General features: G+C 38.7%; 1 protein-coding gene across 1 annotated transcript in view; it reads right to left on the bottom strand.

Annotated features, from left to right (window-relative positions):
- The window catches only part of EML6 (EMAP like 6), a 325,099-nt gene that overhangs the window by 208,156 nt on the left and 91,414 nt on the right, over nt 1-25,529 (bottom strand). The gene's annotated exons all lie outside the window — the stretch shown is intronic.

Genomic DNA, 25,529 nt, shown 5'->3' on the forward strand with positions numbered 1-25,529 from the left:
TCTTTCCTAATAAAGGCCAGAGTTGCATATCTAATTGACTGAGTTGGCCGTGATCAGATGGAATTTATATTCGGGGAACTGTTGCTTCCAAGGCTATCCCCTGAGTATCTGGGAACTAGGGGTACCACACTACAGCCACTCTTGCACTGAAGGCTCTTGGTTACCAGTATGACCTCTTCCCTTTGTTTTTATCTTATTCCTCTTCCTTCCCCTCTTTCCTTCCCTTTAAAGTTTTACTCTGTCTTTACATTGGGTATTATATTTTATCCAGCATTTCTATGTGTTTGGTTAGGAATGGGGAGGGTTGGAAGGTATGTGTCTCTGTCACCTCTGTACCACATGTTGCCAGAACTGGAAGTCCATGCTTGACACTTCACCATCACCCTCAATTTTCAACAGCTGAATTGTATCATTGTGGAACTACCACTGTGAACATGGCATAAATGACTAATTCAAACCTTTTTAAGATTCCATATGCGTAAGAGCATCTGTATTTCCACTGAGTACAGAGATGGTTGCAGACTGATGCCTCCGCCCCTGCTACTCTCTCATCACTGCAGACACCTTCAGTGAAATATGGGCAACAGGCTAGAGAGATCAAAATGGGGTTCAGGATCATCCATCTTCAAACCACCTGTGCCCTATAGTAAAGTGAGAGTCTGTGAGAGGCCCAGGCAGAAGGGGCCAGGATGAGCAAACTGGCTTTTTCATGTGGGTCCACATTAGGGTGAGGAAGGGGTGATCTCCATAAGTGCTGAGCAAGTGCCTAGCACCTCTGCCCTCAGGAGATGAGATGCAGAAGGGTACTATCAAACCTCCTGGCTCTCAGGACAAGGACTAATGGCAGCATGGACTCTGCTGTGCCAGAAGAGAAGGGAGGAGCACCCTCCCAGAGGAGAACCCTCTGATGACTGGGCTTTCAAAAGACTGCTATCCACCAATAAGGGGTTACTATCCAAAATATATAAAGAACTCATGAAACTCAACAACAACAACAAAACAGACAACCTATTTAAAAGTGGGCAGAGGAGCTGACTGGATGTTTTTCCAAAGAAGACATACAGATAGCCAACAGGCACATGAAAAGATGTTCAACATCACTAATTATTACGGAAAATGCAAGTAAAAAACCACAATCAGATATCGTCTCATGCCTGTTAGAATGAATATTATCAAAAAGGCAAGAAATAAGAAGTGTTGGCAAGGGTGTGGAGAAAAGAGAACGTTATACACTGTCAGTGGGAATATAAATTGGTGCAGCTGCTATGGAAAACAGTATGGAGATTCCTCAAAAAATTAAGAACAGAGCTACCATATGATCCAGCTATCCCACTCCTGGGTATTTATGCAAAGAAAATGCAAACACTAATTTGAAAAGATATGTACACCCCTATGTTCATTATAGCATTATTTACAATAGCCAAGATATGGAAACAACCTAAGTGCCCATCAAGAAATGAATGGATAAGGAAGATGTCATACACACACACACACACACACACACACACACACACACACACACATGCACAATGGAATACTACTCAGTCATAAAAAGGATGGAATCTTGCCATTTGCAACAACATGGATGGACCTTGAGGGTATTGTGCTAAGTGAAATAATTCAGACAGAGAAAGACAATGTATACTTTCACTCGCATGTGGAATATAAAACAACAACAACAACAAAAAACCCACCAAAAAACCCCCAAGTACATGAACAAACCAAACAGAAACAAACAGGTAGTTACAGAGAATAGAGTAGTGGTTACTGGAAGGGAAGTGTCGGGCGGGGGGAGGGTGACATGCGTAAATGGGATCAACTGTATGGTAATGGATAGAAACTAAATTTTTGGTGGTGAACGTACTGTAGGGTATACAGAAGTAGCAATATGTTGTACAGATGAAACTTACATAATATTATAAACCAATGTTCCCCTAATAATAAATAGACATATCCAATCTCTGAAATGTCTCCTGAGCTGTTCCTTCATTATTTTTCTGACTGATCTATCAACTACAGAAAGGAGTGCCAATACCTCTCACTGATTGCAGATGGGTCAATTTCTCCAAGTAGTTCTGCTTTACATTTTTAGGCATGTTATTAGGCACATACAAGCTTAGAACTTTTTATTTTTGTAGTAAGTAAATTTATCATCATGTAGTTACTCTAATATTTGATCTTGCTTTAAATTCTATTTTATCAGATATTAACTGAGCTGTATCAGCTTCCTTTCGGCTAGAATTTGTCTGGTATACTTTTCCTATCTTTTTACTTTCCATTTTTCCATGTTCTTAACCTTTAAGGGTGTCTCTTGCAAAAGCATATAGCTGGATTTTAAGAGTTCACTCTATTTGTATTTAGTGTAATCACTGAAATATTTGGGTTTGTTTCTACCACTTATTTTATGCATTATTCTTCCTGGTTTTTCTTTTCCAGTTTTTCTTCCCTTTTTTACCTTTTTTTGAATTTATTTTTCTTATTCTATTTTTCCACTGTACTAGTTTAAAAGTTGTTGGTTCTTTTTCTATTCCTTTTGTGATTATTATAGAAGGGTTAATATGCCTTCTTACAAAAATCTAAAGTTGAGAACTATCTGTACCTTCCTCCTTAACCATATAAGAACCTGAGAACACTTTAACTCTCATCTTGCCTAGCTCACATTCTAATTCTGCCATTATTTAATTGCTGTTTTTTTTAACATACAAGTTACACATTATTGTTATTGTCTCATGCAATTGATGTTTATTTAGTTATCTACACATTTATCAATTACTTTGCTCACATTTCTCTTGCTTCTCAGACAGTTTATCTAGGATCATTTTCCTTCTACCTGAAGTATATCTTTAACATTAATTTAGTGGAGGTCTGAAAAAGTTCATGTTTAACTGAGACACTATTTTGTCCCTGTTCTTGAAATACAATCTCACCAGATACATAATCCTTATATGCCCTCTCATTCTATCCTCCATATTTTTAAACCTCTCTGTCCTAGACAATTTATTTAGATATATCTTCCAATTCACTAAGTCCTTCTTCAATTGTGTTTAACCTGCTATTTATTCTGAAGTTCTATTGGTTCTTATTCAAATCTTAGTTGTTTTAAAGAGTGTCTTGTTCCTAATTTATATTTTAATTCCTTCTTTTATTTTTTTTAAACATATAAATCATACTCATTTCCAATATCTGAAGTTCTTTGTGGACCTGATTCTGTTGCCTGCTTTTCTCCTGTCTGCTCTTATGATGTCTTATTTTCTTATAGGTAGCATGATTTTTTTAAATGAAAGCTAATGTTTCTTGGAATTTTATCTGTGGGAATTCTTTTGAGACTCAGGGTAAAAGTGCATTATTCCTCCAGCAGATCTGCATTTGCTTCTCTGGGCACCTGGGGACACCATTGTCCTAGGATCATGTGTGAGGTTTTGTTAGACCACACAGGAAGTGTGAATTTGTATTTCAAGCCTATATGACAGCCAACTTGTGACCATGAATTTTCAAGAGGAAAAATTTATTTTCCCTTCCCCACTTCCCCCTTATGCAAGGGAGATTTTTTTGTTTTGTTTTGTTAGCTAATACACTATTATAATTTGGGTCCAAGTCTTCATGGTTCTAATTACACCAGCATCTACCATTGGATGCCCTGTTTTGTCTCCTGTCCCCTACATCCCACAAGGCCCTCCAAATGGAAGGCACATGAACTCTTCCAAATGGAAGAGTTCAGCACATGCCCCAGAGGTAAGACCATCTTGAGTATTGACTTATCTTTCTGGGTTTCAATCTTCAACTCATTTTCAGCCTCTATGTATTCCTTGATTTATCATCTCAGAAATAAATTTTGAACTGCATTTTAATATTTTATCTAACATTTTAAATTGATCTCAACGGGAGGACTGTTCAGGTTATCTGATGGTGCATGCTACTAAAAATATGAAGTTTGTCTGTCCCTTCCTTTGCAATCCCACTACCACTGCTGTGGTTTAGGCTACTTCCTACTGTTTAGAAATCACTTCATAATCTTTTACTCCACTTATCACAATCTACCTAGAATTATAATTAGGCCTGTTTTAAAACATGTGTCTCTCATGTTGTGAGCTCTACAGGGACAAACAGTACAATTTATTGATTATTATTTCACAATGCCACCATCCACACAAGCACACACACTCACATACACTTACACATGCACACTCACCCACTCATACATACTCATCCACTCACCCTCATACACACAGACTTACATGTTCTTATCCACACACACTGCAAAAAACTGCACCTTGCATAGGAAATGCTTGATATAGCCTAGTTGAATCAAATTTCATTTTCACATCTTTAACTTCTAATACCTAACTTAAGTCTGGATCGCTGGTTTTGTGAACTCTGTGATTTCTGGATTTGGCCATCATCTGGGATTTTGTTCCAAGTACATACTATAATTTCACTGATTTCTGCTTCTTATCTGTGACCCTGCTTGGAGAGAGTGTGTGCAATGGATAAGACAGACCTGCATTTGGTTTGAATCTCTACCATTTACTGACTGTGGGAAGGTCAAAAGTCAAATTATGTCTCTGGGTCTCAATTTTCTCATCTGCCAAATGGGGTAAACGTAAACACTTAGTACAGGATCTGGGACTCAATGAGTACTCAGTACATAGTAGCTGTAAGTGACAAGTCCCTTTAGCATGACAACTAAAATTATTTATTATCAAGTGAACCAAATTAAAACTTAAACATACTAGATAAGTTACTTATTTTGATTTTCAGACATGGAAAATAAAAACTGAAATGAATATCTTTTTCTCACTTTTTCTCTTACTGGGATCATTAGTTCCAATTCAGTGATTATCAGTATTTTAAAAGAATGTTAGCTACAAGAGGGCAGGGATTTTAGTCTGTCTTTTTTCATTAATGACATTGGAATAGCGGAGTGCCCAGCATCTAATGGATGCTTTATGAATATTTGTTGTATGAGTAAATAAGTAAACATACATAGTTCCAGATACCTGAATAAAAGTAAGACGGATGAAGAAACACATTAAATGATATAGGCACCTTTCATGCATGTAATTCCTGACAAGAAAGATCATGAAAAATGTCATTTGTACTCAATATTAATAGTTCCTCAAAAATATTTATTTAAAATTATCCAGAAGCTCAAAATCCAATTTTTAAAAGTTCCATTCTGAGAATGATGGCATAACATTGTAATTCATGGGGACTTACACTTTTCTAACTAAATTAGGTTACAAAATAAAAAACAGCCATGTTTGTGATACTGGTTTTGAAAATTAGCATATTAGATTCCTTACATTTGCATAGCAAAAAATGTTAAATAGCACTGAAGAAAGGGTCTTTGAAAGCCAAGGAACACTGCAAACAAGCTTCATTCAAGGTCACTGATTTTCCTTTGTACTTTAGTTCAGCACGAATAGTTTCATGGGGAAAAGGGGCTTTTTATCTATATTCTATTATTCCACAAAAAAGGACAATCATGCCCTCCTCAGAACAGGGGCATGGAGTTAGGTCCTCTTCAATTCCCACATCACACTGGGGAGTCCAGCATGAAAAACAAGTGTCCTTCCAGTGATGGGAATTCGTGTAAGCAGCACTTCAATGTCCAGGCTGGCCTAGCCTGCTTGCATTACTTCATATTCCCAGACACTGGTTCATCCATCTACCCATCCAACTATTTGATATGCCAGGGGCTGGAGTGAGAGTGGAAGGAACACAGGCTGTGATGAGGACCAGCAGACCCATGAGAGACTTTACCATCTTGGAGGGTAGAATTACATCCTTGAGTTATCCTCTAAGTCAATTCATGCTAGTTTTAAGAAAAATAATGAAAGCACCCATGTGGTGGGGGTTTCTAAAGACTGTGATTATGTTAGAACATTTTTGATGATGAAAAATGTCCATATTTTTTAAACTGGTACTCCAAAAAAATTTGGTCTAACTGTACTCCTTAACTCAAGCTTCATTTTGATAGAATAGTGGATGATAGCTTTAACACATAAATCCTGAGCTATCTAGGAAGCTACCTGATCCTTCCTCAAATATGCAAAGAATAAAGTGGAGAGTAGTTAAGTGGTGTGCCCAGAATCTCCCAGTTAGTGGCAGAGCTCTAGATCAGCTTTACCCCTAGCCTGTAGTTCAGCTCTGTTGATAGCCTTTGAAAAGGCTGGATTTTCGGGGCTTCCCTGGTGGTGCAGTGGTTAAGAATCTGCCTGCCAATGTAGGGGACACAGGTTCGATCCCTGGTCCGGGAGGATCCCACGTGCCGCGTAGCAACTAAGCCCATGAGCCACAACTACTGAGCCTGCGTGCCACAGCTACTGAAGCCCGCACGCCTAGAGCCTGTGCTCTGCAGCAAGAGAAGCCACCGCAATGAGAAGCCCCGTGCACCGCAACGAAGAGCAGCCCCCCCTCGCCGCAACTAGAGAAAGCCCACACGCAGCAATGAAGACCCAATGTAGCCAAAAATAAATTAAAAAAAAAAAGTCTGGATTTTCAATGAGCAACATGTTCTCTGGAGAAATGTACCACATAAATAACCAGATTGTGAGCAAGGAATCTGAGCCAGTAACTGTAACAACCATTGTTATTGCTAATCCTCAGCATAACCTTGGGAGATTGTTATTACTACTCTCACTTTATAGATGGGGAAACTGAGGCTCAGAATATGAGGGGACTTGTCTAAGCTCAGTCCATAGATGCAAGTTATCCAAACATAACTAATATGAATGTGCAAAGAATAAAGAAAAGTCTTGCTCAGACCCTTTGGGCTAATATCAGCCAGAACTTTAATCTCAAAAGAAAAAAAAACAATTAAGTCCCTAATGTGTGCCAGTTGGTTTGCTAGGCATTTTCTCATTCACTGTCTTATTAAAAAATTTCTGTTGAGGATCAGAGAGCTCCATTTAGTAAGGAGTTGAGTGAAGATTCAAACTGAGGTTTGCCTGATTCTGAAAATGTAAGAGCTAATTAATTTTACCTTTTAACATCAGCTTCTTTTACATTATACTCTTCCTGAAAAGGACTAGATAATAAATATTTTAGTCTTTGAAGGCCACAGTGTCTCTGTTGCAACTACCTGACTCTGTCATGGTAGTGTGAAGGCAGCCACGGACGATCTATAAATGAATGAACACATCTGTGTTCCAGTAAAACTTTATTTATGGACACTGCAATTTGAATATCATATAATTTTCATGTGTCACGAAATACTATTCTTCTCTGAATTTTTTTTCATTTAAAATGAAAATTACGTTTTAAAATGAACTATAAAATGTAAAGCCATTCTTAGCTCATGGGCCATACAAAAACAGTCCACCAGATTTGTCCTGTGGGCTGTTGTTTCCCAACTTCTGAGTTATACCACCCTTCTTTTAGTATCTATCGGATGCCAACGGCCAATTAAGAAGCCAATTAAAAAATCTACTTTGTCAAAGGGTAATTTTACTTCACAGCAGGAAAATCCACGATTTTCACATTGAGCACATGGCTTACAAGAGAAAATAACTTTCTTTTCTCTTATATTTCAAATATATAAGTACAACTACATGCTCACACATACATGTGAAGGAAAATAAAATGAACACTGGTGGGCCCACCGCCCACTTTAAGAAACACATTACTAAACAATGATGCTCCTACATTCCCCTCCCCAGGCACATCCTCCTCTCTTCCCATGAAAATGCCACTATCCTGAATTTTGTCTTCATCATTTCCTAGTGCTTTTAATATACAGTTTTACTCTGCATGTATGCAGGTTTTTGTTTGGACTTTATTTAAATAGTGTATGTATTCTGGAACTTGCTTTCTTTCACTCAATGTCATGTTGGAGATTTTATCCACATTCGGTGTAGCTGTACGAAAGGAAGGAAGGAAGGAAGGGAGGGAGGGAGGGAGGGAGGGGGGAGGGAGAGAAGAAGGGAAGGAAGGAAGGGAGGGAAAAAGCAAGCAAGCAGCAATGTGTCTATTCACAAGAGAATGGATAATGACAGCATGGTATATGAAATACTATTCAGGAGTAAATTTAAATGATATAAAGATAGATTTCTAACTAAAAATATAAATTAGATTTCTAATAAAGAGTCTATTAGGGGGCTTCCCTGGTGGCGCAGTGGTTGAGAGTCCGCCTGCCGATGCAGGGGTCACGGGTTCGTGCCCCGGTCCGGGAAGATCCCACATGCCACGGAACAGCTGGGCCCGTGAGCCATGGCTGCTGAGCCTGCGCATCTGGAGCCTGTGCTCCGCAACGGGAGAGGCCACAACAGTGAGAGGCCCGCGTACCGGAAGAAAAAAAAAGAGTCTATTAGTCTATTTCTAATAAAGAATACATTTTAAAATAAATGCCAAAATCTTTTTAATAAAAACATGTCTCCTGGGGAGTAACAATCACAAATATGATCTGTATATATAGGGTTCACTGATAGAAAGAGAGAGAAGCTGCAGGTGAATTCCTTTGGAGAGTGTAATGCTGGGGGCAGGAGTTGTGGGGAGGGCACAGATTTTCATTCCCTGAAAGTATCTCCTCTTCTGGGAAAAGGGACTTACAGAGCTGGGCCATGGAGGCCCAAATCCAGCTGCTCAGAAGGTACATTAGTGAATCATAGACATGAAAAATTGAGAAAGTCAAGTGATATAAACCATTAGTCTTCTTTTCAAGCCAGTAAAATGAATAGCTCTATTAGTGCTATTAAAATTGTACATTTATCTCATTACAATGACTCAGGTCCTTTGCCTTTCTCCATAAAAAAATTTACCTCTCTAACTTAATGCTAAAACAGATATCTCACTAATAAATCTAGAAAAGAGTATCAGTACAACAATACTGCATTAATTCATACTAATGACTTTAAAATTCACTGCAAATCACTGGTTGACTTAGAAATGAAGAAAAAGTGTTTAGAAAGAAAAAGAAAAAAAAATGTGGCATGTGCATCTTATAACTTCATGAAAAATATGTTGGGATAAAGCTAAGCTTCAAGTGTCTTTCTAGAACTTATTTGCCAATGTTAAAAGCACAAAGTCAATGTTCCCTAGTGACACTGCCAGTGAGGTGGCGAAGCTAATCCATCTCAATGCCTGGACCGTGTAGCTCTTCTTTTCTTCCTGAAATTTGTTTCCTTCTAAATGTTTGTGAGTTTAAATAATATTTAATAAATTTAAAATTTTAAATTAAAAATCTAAGCGTCTGAAATGGGATATTCACTCCAACATTTACTATGTAGCCTTTCTAAAACAGTATATTCATTCCCAGCTCTTCCCAAATTCATATCTTTCTCCAGTGTTCCAGGAAGATTCAAGTAAAACTACTTTGAGCACCCACTAGGTGCAGGGAGGTTAGAAGTGAGTGTGGGTATAAAGTGAGTTAGATGCAGAGCCTGCCTTTAAGGGATTTATAATCCAGTGAGGAAGACATACATATAAACAACTGCATAAAATAGGCTAGGTTATGCTGCAGTCACCGAGAACCTCATAGTCTCAGTGGCTTGTTCCCTCCTTGTGCTACATGACCACGTGGGTCAGCAGAGGGACTCTCTCAGGGACCCAGGCTGGTACAATGGTCACTATCCTGAATACACCAAGGGGGAAAACACACGGTGAACACTGGCATTTAAAGCTTAAGCAACACATGTTACTTCTACTCATATTCGTTGGCTAATGCAAGCCACATGGCCACACCTAGCTCTAAGTGGGCAAAGAGGTACAATCCCACCCTGTCCCAAGAAGGACAGAGTACTGGAATATCTGTGAACAGCATCAATGACAACACAAGGACCAATTACTGTATAATAAGAGGAAAAATAATCAAGGTACGGAATGGTGCTAGAGAAAAGAAGGATTATTAAATCTGACTGGGACACAGAGGTCTTCAAGAAGGCCAGTGGCACTTAAGGGGAACTTGAAGGATTGTATTTGGTGAAGGCTGTGGGGTGGGAAGACAATCTAGGCTGAGGAACAAGGTAAGCAAAGGTGCTGGGCATGCACCTGCAAGGGGTATTCAGAGTGTCCAGGAAATGGGAAGCAGTAAGTATGTAGAAAGTTCAGATAGATGTAGACAGAGGGGAAGGTGAATGGTCCAGACCGTGCTGAGCAGAAATACTCTAACAACAAATTTCAATTTAGAAAGCAGGAGCCCACCAAAAAAAAAATGTTTTGTGCATTAGTAACAACATTTAAGCAGCTTGGTAATTTTTGAGTCATGTTATCTACATTTAACCCTCACACAAACCCTGACAAGATACAGTGTTGATACCCCTACTACAAATATGAGGCAACTGAGGCCTATGTCACAGCATAGAGAAGGAGGGGGCTTGAATTCAAATCTCATGCCAAATCACACTAACCACATTACCAAGACACGACTCAAACTGGTTTTTCATTCATTCATCAAATATTTGCTGACTGACTCTGTGGTAGGTGCTGGGGATATACTCATATGAGTAAAATAGTCTGTAATTCCACATAGTTCAGAGTATCCTTAAGGAGACAGACAAGCAAACAAATAAAATGAGTTTTGGGGTCTATGTAGCAAAGAGTAAGCACAGGAGAATGGAGAAGCAAGAGAGTGGAGACTGGGACCTTTCAGAAATCTATTGAGAAATGGGGAGTCGCTCTTCAAAAGGTACAGAGTTTCAGTTATACGAATATACTCATAAATCAGATGAATAAGTTCTAGAGATGTGCTGTACAACATCGTGCCTATAGTTAACAATACTGTAATGTAAACTTAAAACTTTAAGAGGGTAAATCTCATGTTAAATACCACGATTTTTAAAAAGAAAAGAAAAAATAAAGAAAGCTATTAGGAAACCCCTGAACCAGGGCAGTGTTAGAAGGAATGAAAAAGAGAGGATGGGTAGGGAGGTAAAGCAAGGAGATGGGATCATCAGGAGGAGTGGATGGGGCAGGGGAATTGCTCCCAGGGCAGGACTGGGAAGGAGCCCAGGAAGGGAAGCCCATAGAGAGAAGATGAACTGCAGGCGGGGACCGTGCCTCTTGTGTGCCATGCCTGACACACAGTGGGGTCTGACGATACCTGCTCAAGTAACGAATATACTTCCATTTTGGATATGCTGAGTTTGAGGCAGCTTCAGAAGGTCTAGCAAGGGTTTTGAAATTTCATTCTGGTGCTCTGGAGAGGGGTGAAGGCTGAAGACACAGAACTGAAGTTACATAATGAAAATCATGTCAACACCAAAGGACATGCCTTCAGTCTCATGAGCCTGGCCTTCCTGGTTTTAGCTTTCTCAGTGGTTTCGACACACCTTGGTTCGCTTCACTCCTTCACGGTCATCCTTAAAATGTCTTATTAAGTTATAGCAAATACTCTCCTTCTGATTGTAGGAGACTCTAGGGCACTGTTCTTTCAGCCTACACACGGCCACCGCACACTGAGGCATTCCAGCTCCGAAGCATTCTTTCTCATTAAGCCAGGAAGATTATGATATGTTGTGAAATGACAATGGTATTTTTTTCCTCCAATAATAAACATACATGGATTAATCAATTCTTATCAATTAACTCAGGATTATTATTGTTACCTCAAATGTGACAAGCTTGTGTTTCCAGAAGTAGTGGATTTGATAAGATTAGTATGTTGTGTTAAACAACGCTTGGAAAGAGTACTTTATTAAATGTTAACAAAAACGATATAAAATAAATTTTTATGAAAGGGAATTTGTCATCCATTACAAATCCCCAAGAGAAATTTCTACCTCATATAATAAAGGAAACTAAAATTAAACAATATTTATTGAGTTCCTCTTTTGGGTACAGGCATCAGATGCTTATACATCTGAATAAATTCACAGAGGTTAAGTTCTAATATGCATGAAAAGATTAAACAGATTCAGCATAAATAATTTTAAATATCTGACATATTATTGAAATTTCACCATCAAAGAATATTATTAGATTTCAAATTTCTAAAGTTGTACAAATAGTGTGGAACACTTATTTTTTGGGATGCGGCAAAGCCAAGCCATTTACTTGAAGTGAAGAAGGCTTTGGGCAGAAAGGTGTGAGGCAGCCTGGGATTTCACTGGGAGAGCCAGGATCCATGCAGACATGGCTACAGGGGCTCACAGTGAGAGACAGACAAGCGGACATATGAGAGGAGACGCATGCTCCCTGGGAGCTGTGGTTTGGCAGGTGGGGAGATGGATAAAGAACAGCCAGGCATGATGCTCCAGAACCACGGCAGGCAGGGAGGGCTGAGGAAGAATAACCTGTGTTCGGCAAGGTCCCAGGCACTAGGTGAGGTTCAGGAGCAAGGCCCTGGTATTAGGGAAGGAACTAATAAGGACATGATAAAGCCCCAGTTCTCCAGAGTCCCTGGGAGGCCTTAGGGGAATGTAAAAATGGAGTGCACAGTAGCAACTTCAATTCACAGGTATGGAAGTGGGGAACAGTGCACAAGTCCATAGGTAGAAGGTTCAAGGAGCCACGGAAGAGGCTAGAACTACCTCCATCAGAGTTGTCTCAGGAGCTAAGCCAGAACAGTCTGCAGGTTGAGGATGCAATGGACTTAGATGTGGGTGACATGGGTACTGCAGACCCAGGGGGAAAAGAAGGACTGACAGGAACTCACAGATGGATGGTTTCTAGATTATGGGTTGAAGCTAAAGTTAACTCAGTTTTGAATTGAGTGCAAGATATTCTTATAAACTTAAATCTAACTATTAATGTTAATGGCAAAGATTAATCATTTATTGCACTGATTCATACAGAATTTTCATGCCATATAAAGTCTAACAATGGGCCAAGTTTCTTCTTCACTGCATTTCTCCAAAAGCTGCACTCTCTTTAATGATTACATCTGCAGAAAAAGAGAAGATGTAGGAGTCCTACATAATTATCAAACAGAAATTTTTTTCACTCATTCGGGTTTTATCTGAATTGCTAATTTAAATAGGAAAAAAAGTCAATTTTTTTTCTTATCTAAGCAGTGTCCAGGGAGTAGATAATATCCCTTAAAGCATGAATGGGCAAACCTATCAGAAAATCAAAACCTCTCAAAAATTATAAATTTTCAGAACTACCTAAACGTCAAATCATAGCAAGTAAAAAGAATTGAAAGTATTGGAATATATTACCCTTAAAATGGCTTCTGCAAATTATTACAAAAATAAGAGGAAGGAAGAAACAAGGAGCAGAAATCAATGAAATAGAAAACTGAAAAATGATACAGAAAATTAACAGAGCCAAAAGTTGGTTCTCTGAAAAGATTAATAAAAATGATAAGCCACCAAATGGGAATTCCCTGGCGGTGCAGTGGTTAAGAATCCGCCTGCCAATGCAGGGGACACAGGTTCAATCCCTGGTCCACTAAGATCCCACATGCCGCAGAGCAACCAAGCCCTTGTGCCAGAACTACTGGGCCTGCGCGCCTAGAGCCCGTGCTCCGTAACAAGAGAAGCCACCACAATGAGAAGCCCGCGCACAGCAACGAAGAGTAGCCCCCAGTTGCTACAACTAGAGAGAGCCCACACACAGCAAAGAAGACCCAACACAGCCAAAAAAAAAGAAAAGCCACCAAAAATACTGATTTAAGAGAGAGAGAACAGAAATTATTAAGAATTATCAGGAATGAAAGAAGGGATATCACTGCAAATTCATACTCAAAAACTTTCCCACAAAGAAAACTCTAAGCCTGGATGGTTTCATTGATGAACTGTAACCGACATGAACCAATTCAATGCAATTTCAATCAAAATTCCAACAGGCCCATTTTTAAATTGGGTGTTTTTTTTTTTTTTGATATTGAGCTCCATGAGCTGTTTGTATATTTTGGAGATTAATTGTTTGTCTGTTGTTTCATTTGCAAATATTTTTTCCCATTCTGAGGGTTGTCTTTTTGTCTTCAAACCTTTAAGTGGAAGTGCAAAGGTTCTAGAACAGCCATAATGATCTTGAAAAAACAACAAATTAAGAGGACTCACACTATTGATTTCAAGGTTTACTATAAAGCTACAGTAATTAAGAAAAGGTGATACTGGCATAAGGATAGACAAATGTATCTATAAAGCGGAAGTCCAGAGAAGTTGACTAACTTGCCCAAGATGGCAGAGCTGGTAAGTGGTAGAGATGGGATTTGTACTCCAGTCGTCAGGTTCTAGAGCTTGTGCTTCTAACCACTATACAGACTTCTTCTCCACAACACAGTCTCACTACAAACCAGCTGCTTCCCATAGACCCCTTCCTATCAACAGCAGCCTAAAAATTTTTGATGTTAATAATAATAATAATAGCCAACATTTGTTAAGCACCTACTACATATCAGTCATTGTGTTAAACAATTAACTTATATTTAACCGTCACAACAGTCAAAACAGAACAGCTATTATTATCCTAATTTTACAGATGAGAAAACTGAGGCTGAGAGAAGATAAGTGACTTGTCCAAGTCACACAGTGTATCAGTAAAAGGGTTGGGATTTGAATCCATACCTGCTTGATTCCAGAACCAAGTGTAGTAAGCTGTTTGGTAGCTGAACCAAACCGTAGGAAACCAAATAGCCACTAAAATGTAGAAAGTATTTACAGCTTACAAGTTCTTTTCATACATACACATGTAAATGAATTATTCACGGCAAGAATGTGTTTATAGTTGCCTTTATTTATATTCTTATTTTTGATACTTTTGATGCATTACTGTAAAAATCAATGTACATTTTGTTTTAAAGTGGCAGATCTTAAAGCATTAGCCCCCTGTAAGCATGCATAATCACTTATCAAAACAAGAATATTAAAACCCCTAAGGTGTTTATACAAAGGTCTGGTCACTCCCGAGTGAGGCAACAGCGTCTCACCTGAACTACTCCCAAGTTAAGTAACGCAGTTCCAATTTCATTTACATTAATTACTCTAAGTCAATGTTGTTCAAACTTCTAAAATGTGACCTTCAGTGAAATGCCAATGGGGACTATTTAAATTGATTTCACTGGCCACTGGTTGGGCTCAACCAGAACTTTGAAAAACGTGTCCAAGTATAGTAAAGAATTTGGTCTTGTCCAAACAGAAGGTCAGAACTTTGCCCTCTGCTTCTGGGGATAACCTCTGGATCCTTAGAATGCCATGCCTGGTAAGAATGGCTTTGTTTGCCAGGGAACACTGGGTGATGCAGAGTCTAACGATATGACTTAGGGTGGGGGGTGGCCACACCAGAGAGACCAACAATATGGCTTTAGGTCCCACGATATCAGTCCATCTGGAGACTGAGATCAAACACATGGGCAACCAATCAATCATGGAGCCCCAGTAAAGACTCTGAACACTGAAGCCTGAGTGAGCCTCCCTGGTTGGTGACATTGTAGGTATTCTCACGCATCAATACCAGGAGAGTCACACGTCCTGACTCCACAGAGAAGTCAATGAAAGCTCTGCATTTGGAACGTTCCTGGATTCTGTCCTATGTGTCTCTTCCTTTGGCTGATCTTAATCTGTATCCTTTCCTGCTAATAAACCCTAACTCTGAGTGTAACAGTTTTCAGTGAGTCCTGTGATTCTTTCCACTCTCAAACTGAGAGTGGTTTTGGGAACCCCACACTTCAGTTGGTGCCAGAGGGAAGGGTGGTCTTGTGTGGAGGCTGTATCCTCTAACTGTACAGTTGGGCCGAAACCTCCATGCACTGCCCAAGACAATCATGTTCAATTAGATGATCAAATGTGAACAGCACCAAGAATCCTTGAGACAGGCACTAAGAAACTTCAGAACACTGATCACCAGCCTGTAAAACAATTCCCAAGAAAATTCTAAGTCACTAAATGATTTCCCACTGCCCTCATGACCTACTTACATCCCAAAGGCCCCACCTCCTAATACCATCACCTTGGAGTTTAAGATTTCTACATATGGATTTTGGGGGGACACACACAAACATTCAGAGGGCAGCACCCTCATGAATGAGATTAGCACCCTTATAAAAGAGGCCCAAGAGAGCTCCCTCGTCCCTTCTGCCATGTGAGGACACAGGGAGAAGTCAGTAGTCTGCAACCCCAAAGTGGACACCTACAGGACATTGAATCTGCTGGCCTCTTGATCTTGGACTTTCCAGCCTCCAGACTGTGAGAAATAAGTTTCTATTGTTTATAAGCCACCCAGTCTGTGGTATTTTTGTTATAGCAGCCTGAACAGACTAAGACTAGATAGATAGATAGATAGATAGATAGATAGATAGATAGATAGATAGATAGACAGATAGATAGATAGGGATATATATGGTCATGATGCTTTAATTTGTCTGCTTAAATGTGTGTGTGTGTGTGTGTGTGTGTGTGTGTATACTAAGCAAAGAAATTAAGATGTGACTATTCATATTACTAAAGCTAAAGAGGGTTAGGTAGAGGTTTCCATGCCAGATCTTATTAATTCTCCATTTTAAACTCCTATGATTGTGACTATTCTACACTAGCTCCTTGCTACTCAAAGTGTGGTCCTCAGACCAGTAGCATTCACAACAGCTGAGGCTTATTAAACACAAATGCAGAGCCTCAGGCCCCACCTCAGACCTATAAGATCAGAGTTTATCTTTTAAAAAGATTCTCCCAGTGACTTGAGCTTTAAAGTGAGAAGCATTTCAGGGTGAGAATTGCTGGTCTGAATCACTTACTCCTGCACTTAATCATATACGGCCTGGTGATGCTCTAAACCGTTTATTCTACACATTCACTTCATGTCACCACAACAGAACTGAAATTTTCTTCTAAGTAGGGCCTGCATTAATCCCCCCAAACTTTACTGATATGTTAAGCCTACTAGGCTTAAAGCCTTCTGGTGCTGAATCAGTGATAGCTACTTAAATGTGTGTGTGTCTGTGTGTATATGTGTGTGTGAATGTTTAATATATTCAATTTTCATTATAAAAGGATTAGGCCTTCCTTTATTTATTTATAAATGTATTCATTTACTTATTTATTTATTTTTGGCTGTGTTGGGTCTTTGTTGCTGCACGCGGGCTTTCTCTAGTTGCGGTGAGCAGGGGCTACTCTTCCTTGCAACGCGCGGGCTTCTCATTGCGGTGGCTTCTCTTGTCGCGGAGCACAGCCTCTAGGTGTGCAGGCTTCAGTAGCTGTGGCATGCGGGCTCAGTAGTTGTGGCTCACGGGCTCTGGAGCACAGGCTCAGTAGTTGTGGCGCGTGCACGGGCTTAGTTGCTCCATGGCATGTGGGATCTTCCTGGACCAAGGGTCAAATCTGTGTCCCCTGCATTGGCAGGCAGATTCTTAACCACTGTGCCACCAGGGAAGTCCCAAGGCTTCCTTTAAAATAGCAAACTCTCCAAGTATATTTAAAATAGGATTCAATTTACAAAAAAATCCACCAGAACCATAACAAAACCCTCAATTTACTTAATGCTCTTCAAAAAGGCACAAATTACATAAATGAGAAGTCTACCTTGAGTGGGAATATTTCATTTCTCCTTTAAGAAATAGGTTCTCTAAAGAAATAGGTCATTTAGCTTCTTTATGCTCCTATTGTGTTATTCTGAGTGTAATAAGTAAAGACTGAATAAAATAGAGAAATTCAGAAGGAGATATTTTATCTCTTTTATCTCTCATCAGTCATTTTTAGAATCCATTAATCAGACTGATTCCCAGGGGGATTTCTTCTGGTTAAAATTAGATATAGATATATAGACACAGAGATGCCATATATAGATAGATACCATAGAGATTTTATTTATATACTAGATGGGTTTTGTATCTACTTGCATTTTCTTTTCTAGAATCTTTTGAAATCTTTATCTCCTTAAACTTTCTCACAAAGGAAGATTATAGTTTCATTTATTTATATAATTTTATCAAGTCCCAAAGTTTTTTAATAAATTTAGATAATGAGAACGTGTCATCTAGACTTTGGAACTGACTTTTTAATGCTAACAATTATAACTTGCTGAAGAGCACGTCTATGAAATGGAAGTTATGCAAATTCCACAGAAGTAGCTTCTTTTGAAGCCAAATGAGTAACATTTGTCTTAAATGCTGAAGCTGTGCCTCCTTAACCCGCTCGTCTGCATGCCATCACTGTTTTCTCCAGGGAATTGGGCTCACTCAGTTATCAAGTTTTGAACATGAGGGAGTCTCATCTTCTACGAGAGGTTGGATTCTGCAATTTGCTTATGGTCGGTCCCTTAGCCCTCCATCAGGGACAGTATAGTGCATGCACGTGGTCTGTGTCTATGACTCTGTATAGTACTGAGACCCACTGAGGAAACTAGACAGTCCTTCAGGGCACAGACTCCTTGCAAGAGGTGGCAAGAGCCCCAGCCATGCTGTTTAAGTCGTTCTCTCTCCCCATCCCCCTCCTCTCCCTCTCCAGCAAAGAGGAGGGAAATGTGTGTTTGATGAGACTCACTATACTGCTTTTATACCCACAAGAAGCTTACAACCTAGTTGAAGAAGGAAAACCAACCTAGAGAAATAGTTGCCCCATAGTAGAATGGCATGGTAAAATCCTGGGGCAAAGGCTATAAATGAGAAAGGAGTTTAAAGAAGCATAGGTCAGTAGCAGCTGGTGTGGTCAAAGAAGATTAACAAATGAGTCAGCATCCTGAAATGTTTAGTTGCTGTCATAAAGACGGGGCCAGTCTTGGCATCAGAACCTACTGAAGACTGCAAATTCATCTCCAATGACCCTCCTTCAGGCATTTACTAAACATGATAAATATGACATTAGTCATGTAAGAATGCTTAGGATCTTTTTATTATTAAAGTTAATCCCTGAGCTCACTAAACATTTATAGATGACCGAGACTTTATTCCACTTAAAGGAAGAAGAGGCTGTTGGACACTGAGAAGCTTTTATAGGGAAAATGTTAGGCAGACAGGATCCCTAGTGGGGCCTCTGGACCAGTCAGTTTAAGGAGCCCATAGGGGTGTAGTGGGAGGGGTTTGAATTAAGGAGAACTGAATAGATGCTGCCCTACCATCACTCCCATCCCCCAAACACACACTCCCAGATGTTTCTGCCAGAGAAGAGGATTGAGGACTCGTGTTTTAATAATGAAATCACATGGTCAGCAAGTGGTCAAAGTAAGACTTTTGCTATGAAAAAGTTTTATAATACAGGATAAGGATATTCAGGGACAGAGAAAGAGGTGAATAGGACTCCATAATGCTGAATTGGTGTCTTTAAGTATTTAAATGATCTAAATGTAGTGACAAATGTGTGAGTGAAGATGAATAGGCAGCATAGTGTAATGGCACAGTCTGGAAGCAAAGAAGCCTCAGCTGAAATGCCAGCTCCCCCACTGTGTGACAAAGCTGTAAGGCCAGCTAGGTAATCTGGCCTAGCCATTGAATTGCTTTATCTGTGAAATGTGGGTACTAACTGGATTTTCTTCCTAGGGATGTGAGCTTTGTATGAGATGATGTATGGAATGTGCTTAGTGCACTGAGGGAAAGTGAAAAATGCTCAGCCAGGGTCAGCTTTGGTCATGTTTACTGGGCCAGGCAAGTCAAGGGGGCTGACCAAAGAGCCATTAAAGGGAAACCCATGATGAAGACTGTTCCATCAACTGTTAAGTAAAGGCTTCTTCTCTCAGTGAAGAGGGAACTGTGTCCTAGGGGTTTATTGACAAGGGGCAGGGGAGGCGAGAGAATCAACCTAGGTTGGAGCTCCAGCCATCATGTCTGTATTCCAGGCAGCAGGAGTGGGGAAGACACAGAGGTCCCACGACTCTGACCAGCCTAGTGGAGCCAGCTCCCACTATAAGTGCCTTCCTGGAAATCCACACAACACTTACATAGTCACCCAGCCACAGCTGAAGGCTGTGGAATGAAGGCTGGGGAATGTCACTGGGGGGGGACACATTGCTTCTCTGAAAAAATGTGAGGTTCTTTTGCTAAGGAAGGGGAGCCTAGATATTTGTACACAACTGGCAGTCTCTTCCACAGTCCCTGAAATTATAATTGCTGTGTTGGGTGTGTGTAAAGAAGTTCAACAGGATTTAACGTTCACAGTAATCATGTGCTCTTTGAATTGCACAGGAAAATTAAATATGCATAGATTTGCTTTCATAATATAAATGTTCTTTGAAATGAAGATGATCAAAAGTAGCTTTTATTAAATAACAAGTGTTAGTGAGGATGTGGAGAAAAGGAAACCCTCACGCACTGTTGGTGGGAATGTACATTGGTGCAGCCACTACAGAAAACATTATAGAGGTTCCTCAAAAAACTAAAAATAGAACTACCATACAACACAGCAATTCCAATTCTGGCTATTATTCCAAAGAAAACAAAAACACTAATTCAAAAAAATATATGTACGCCTATGTTCATTGCAACATTATTCACAATAACCAAGATATGGAAGCGACCTAAGTGCCTGTCAGTAAATGAATGAATAAAGAAGATAAAGTATATATATACACACAGTAGAATGTTACTCAGCCATAAAAAAGCGACACCTTGCCATTTGTAACACCATGGATGGACCTTGACGGTACTATGCTAAGTGAAATAAATCAGACAGAGAAAGGTAAAGAAAGGATGATTTCACTTATATGTGGAATCTAAAAAACAAAACAAAGGAACGAACGAAACAGAAACAGACTCAGATACAGAGGAAAAAGATGGTAATTGCTACAGAAGAAATGATTGGGAGGGGTGTATAGGTGAAGGATATTAAGAGGTACAAACTTTCAGCTGTAAAATAAATAAGTCATGGGGACATAATGCGCAGCATAGGGAATATAAACAATAATATTGTAATAATTTTGTGTGGTGACAGATGGTACCTAGTCTTATCATGATGACCATTTTGAAATGTATATAAGTATCAAATCACTATGCTGTACACCTGAAATTAATATGATATTGTATGTCAACTATACTTTAATTATAAACAAACAAATTTAAAGTAGCTATTATTATATGCTGGGACCAAAAATCAATTCATAAGTATTTCCTTGTATCTTTTCAGAAAAACAAGGTTAATCTGTGTTTTGTTACTTTTACTTTATGATTTGATTCTCCTCCCCTCTCCTGTCCCCCAGGAATTGAAAGATTAAAAAATTTAAATCAACATATAATAATCCAGATGCCGTATTTTAAAACTGTTTATATCTTGAGTGAGCTCTTCAGTTGTCTGTTAAAAAAATAAAGACTGCTTCCAAACACCTTTGTGTTCGAATAACATGTCTTTTAAAAATCCTAAATTTCAATCTCTTAAATAAAGTATAAGGTCCTTGTGAACAATGTCTTATATTTATATAACATCTACATAACATCTATATTTCTATTTTATCCCAGAGTGCCCAATGGAATATTAAGTATTAAAAAATACTTCAATAAATATTTGAAATATTTATTTCTTTCCAGATACTTTTTTTGAATTGTTTTCATTTTTTAAAAATTAAGCTATAATTTACGTAAAGGAAAATTTGCTCTTTTTTAGTGTACAGTTCCATGAGTTTTGACAAACAACTGTGGTCATGAAACCACCACCACTGCAATCAAGATATATAACAGTTCTATCATCCCCCCACCAGTTCTGTCTGTGCCTTTTTTTAGTCAACCCCTCCCCTTTTATTTGACAATTACAAATACAGCTGCTATAAATATTTCTATACAGGTTTTTGTGTGAACATTAGTTTTAATTTCACTTGAGTAAATATCTAGGAGTAGTAATCCTGGGTTACCAGATATTTATTCAAAGCCCCAAATCAAGAATTAGCTTAGATATCAAGTTTTTATTAAGCACTTTGACAGTCATCCCCAAAGATCTGCATAATAAGTTACTAAAAAGAGAAACTGGCACCAATACTTTAAGAGATATAGCCCAAGGGATATTAACTAAGTAGGCCAGAAGTGAAGGGACCAAATGTATCAAGATCCATTTTTCATAGTGCCCAACACAACGGAAATAAGAGGAAATATTAGATGTTGAAAAGCAATAAGGAAATACATGGTTTTAAGATACATGTATTCCCAATGGTGCTGTAATTTATACTTCCTTCTATTACTCTTCCTATCTGAACTGTTAAAAGATTGTTGAAGAGAACGGGGATGACTTTAGGAGGTCATGGCGCATTCTCATATCTGCTTAGGTGGAAGCTTCTAAAGAGGAGCTCGCTGTAATAAATGATACAATAAATCTTAAAGAAATGTTGGGATTTTCTGAGTCAAAGAAGACATATCACTTCTTCCTAGAATCAGAACTAAAAGGAAACTCAAATATAATCTCATCCCACTCTCTCAGTTCACAGATTAGAAGAAAACAAAAGCCAGAGAGGAGAAATCACTTGCCCAAGAGCACAGCTACTTCATGGTAGAGCCCAGGGCTGGACCCAACAAGAGGAAGGTGAATAGAGGGGTGGACAGTACGGAACTTCTAATATAATCCTGTTACACGAAGGCAAACAGAATACACCATCCCATAACACGGCACAGGGATTATTTTAAGTTAAAGTTACTTAAGAAACAGCCAGAACAAGAACAGTACTGTGACCCTCCTTTGTCCCACTGAAAGCAGCAAATATATTTCCCATGTGAGGGGTACCCTCCCTGCATCTGGCAGGGAGGCATCCTTATCGCCAGAGATGGGGAACTGAGGGTCGAGAATGCTGTTTAAACAAACCTTTTTCTTCATTAATTAGCTGCCCTAAGCCCAAACCCCTTTGTCTTGCTAATTCTTCACAAATCTATTATTTCTTTGTCTAAAAGGTATAAAAGCTGCCTGCTTTGGTCAATTCTTGGAGTCTTATATTTCTATGAGCTCTTGTACATATAAATTTAAATTTGTTTTTCTCCTGGTAATCTGTTTTATTTCACTTAAATCATTAGACCAACTAAAGAACCTGGAAGGGAAGCAGAGAGAAGTTTTTTTTTCCTACATATATAAATATTAAATTCTCAATGGCTCTAGCACACAGGCCAACATGGCAGGTATAATGTTGACCTAGGGACATAGAGAGGAACAAAACGGGTAGCTGTGTGGCTTTTTGTTTGTTTAAGGTAAATATTTTATTACAGCACCTCAGCAATTCTTCCTTCTAATTATAGAATGCACTGACTAGAACTAGAAGTGGGGGGAAATCAACCAACTGAGCTCTCTAGTGTTAGAGAACTCAACCAGGGAGGAATAATCTTGTATCACAGGTACAAAGTGGGGGAGTACTGCTGGATTTCTGTTAATTTTGAAGGTGCATAGATTTCAGTTTAAAAAAACCCCAAAACTTGGACTCATTCTCATCTTGGCAAACCACCAATGAAATCCCTAACTGGAAAGAATGGGGACATCTCCCTGATAAACTATCTTGAAAGGAGATGAGAAAAAGACCCTCCTGAATGAACATGCAGTGGGACTACAGGTGTGACTATAAAAGACCTAATCTCATTCATGATGGCCCCACCCTCACGACCTAATCACCTTCCAGAGATCCCATCTCCTAATACCAACCCACTGGGGATTCGGTTCCAGTGCTTGAATTTGCGGGGGACACATTCTGTCTATAGCACCTTCTGATCAGGCATTCACTCATCATATCATCTGTGTTCTCATACACAACTCAGAAGAAGCAGAAAATAAGTTGAAAACTTTATACCCCACTCTGAATATATGTCTATACCTATTTTATTTTGTAATATTTATTCAGAAGAAATGCTGGTGGCAATGCAATAACTTAGGCCTGTGGCTGATGTTTATGTTTTCAAGTTTAAAAAGTAAATTACAAATATGTATCACATATTATGGAGTCCTGATACTGACATGGATGTGACTGATCAACCACAGGATCCTGGTGCTAAGTATTTTTTAAATATAACCAATTTCGATTTTGCATCCAAGTGCATTAGAATTTATGTCCTTGGTTCCCAAATGTTCATATTTAAATATCATGATACAAGATAAGAATAGGCCCTCTAGCTTTGAAATGGGTGGTGACAATAAAGAACAGAAATGGCAGGGCATACACAGATTAAGAGTGGATAGCACGTAAATGTCACTTATAATTTCCACTCATCAGAAATTTCTTCTATTATTCAGAGCACAACTCACAGTTAAGATGCTTTTTACCCCCAACGGTAAATCTGAAATTAATTATCCAAACATTCTCTTAGGCACAATATAAAAATTTTAACCTAATTAACTCAGTAATATATCAACAAAAACAATATATACACGTGGGAAAACTGTGAGAGATAAAATATTATTATAAAATGGGTGACTTGCCATTGTACACACAGCAAATTATCCAATTTTTTAACTGGCTCATTAGAAATAACTACCCACTATTCAATCTTTACTACATAAGACCACTAGTAATTAATGAGTTTTAAGATATATAAATTACTATTATTATCTATTCAATATTTTGGGAAAACCTTCTTCAAGCAAATAATGTACAGGTTATCTTTACATTTTTCATCATTTAAAAATAATATAAGAAAAATGTGTATATAGCTTTGCAAAAGGGGGTGAAACACACTCCTCCCCCCCAAACACACACCCTGAAGCTTGTTCTAACTTATGTTTCCAAGAGCCAGAGAAATCAATCAATACTTGTAGATATTCTTTATTCTAAAGTTCTCTTTGTACTTATTGACTAACGGATATTAAAAATGGAAGGGTTATTAAAACTTCAGGAGAATTAAATTTTCAGCTTCTGAAATAGATGTTTTAAAAAGTTTGGTCCTATTTTTTTTTAAAGCCAATTAATGTTCATCACCACTTTCCAACCAAGCAAGTACAGAAATAACACCTTTAGGAATTTCCCATATCATGACTGGTCTACCAGTCTGTTAGACTCTACACACTAGGAAAACCAGCCAAATAACCAGTTACTTTAGTGAAAAATTTTGTTTGATCGTTTTTCTAACTTTCAAAGACATTTAAACAAATTCCATTTAAACACTCGGGCTACCTTAGACAGGTGAAGCAAACTTTCTCCTATAAAATCCGAATTGAGAGACCTCAAGAAAGCCCGAAGGTCGAAAGACAGCTCCACAAACGTGACTCTAAGCTGCTCAACAGAAAGTTGCTCCACTTTATTGTTAAAGATTGCATTAAATTCTGTAAGCATTTATTAATCATTGAATGAGTATTATCTACTATTTATAGATCAATATGTGTTACTTTACACATGATCTCATTTAATCCTCAAGAACAATCCAGTGGAATAAGAATACTTATCCCCCCCACTACACACAAGTATACTGAGACTCAGAAAGGTTAAGGAACTTGCCCAAGGTCACAACGCCTACACATGGCAGAGCCAGGATTCAGATTAGGGTCTGTATGGCTTCACAGTCCTTTGACAATTCAGTCTTCCTCTGGTTCCTTCTTAAAATACAAATATGCTTGAAATTCTCATAAAACCTGACATCTAGGTACAAATAAAATTTTATTTCTCTCTTTCATCTCTCTCACTGACATGCCCCAGACCATAGGAGAGCCACATTTTTTATATGTTAGGATACTGATGAGAAAATGAGAGCATTTGTCAATTTGTACACTACCAGCCTCTGAATGGCCTCCTCCAATGTCCTCTCCCCCCTATCCAAATCCATGACTCCTTGGAGCCCT

Source organism: Lipotes vexillifer, unplaced genomic scaffold, assembly GCF_000442215.2.
Source record: "Lipotes vexillifer unplaced genomic scaffold, Lipotes_vexillifer_v1.1 scaffold77, whole genome shotgun sequence".
Taxonomy (NCBI): domain Eukaryota; kingdom Metazoa; phylum Chordata; class Mammalia; order Artiodactyla; family Lipotidae; genus Lipotes; species Lipotes vexillifer.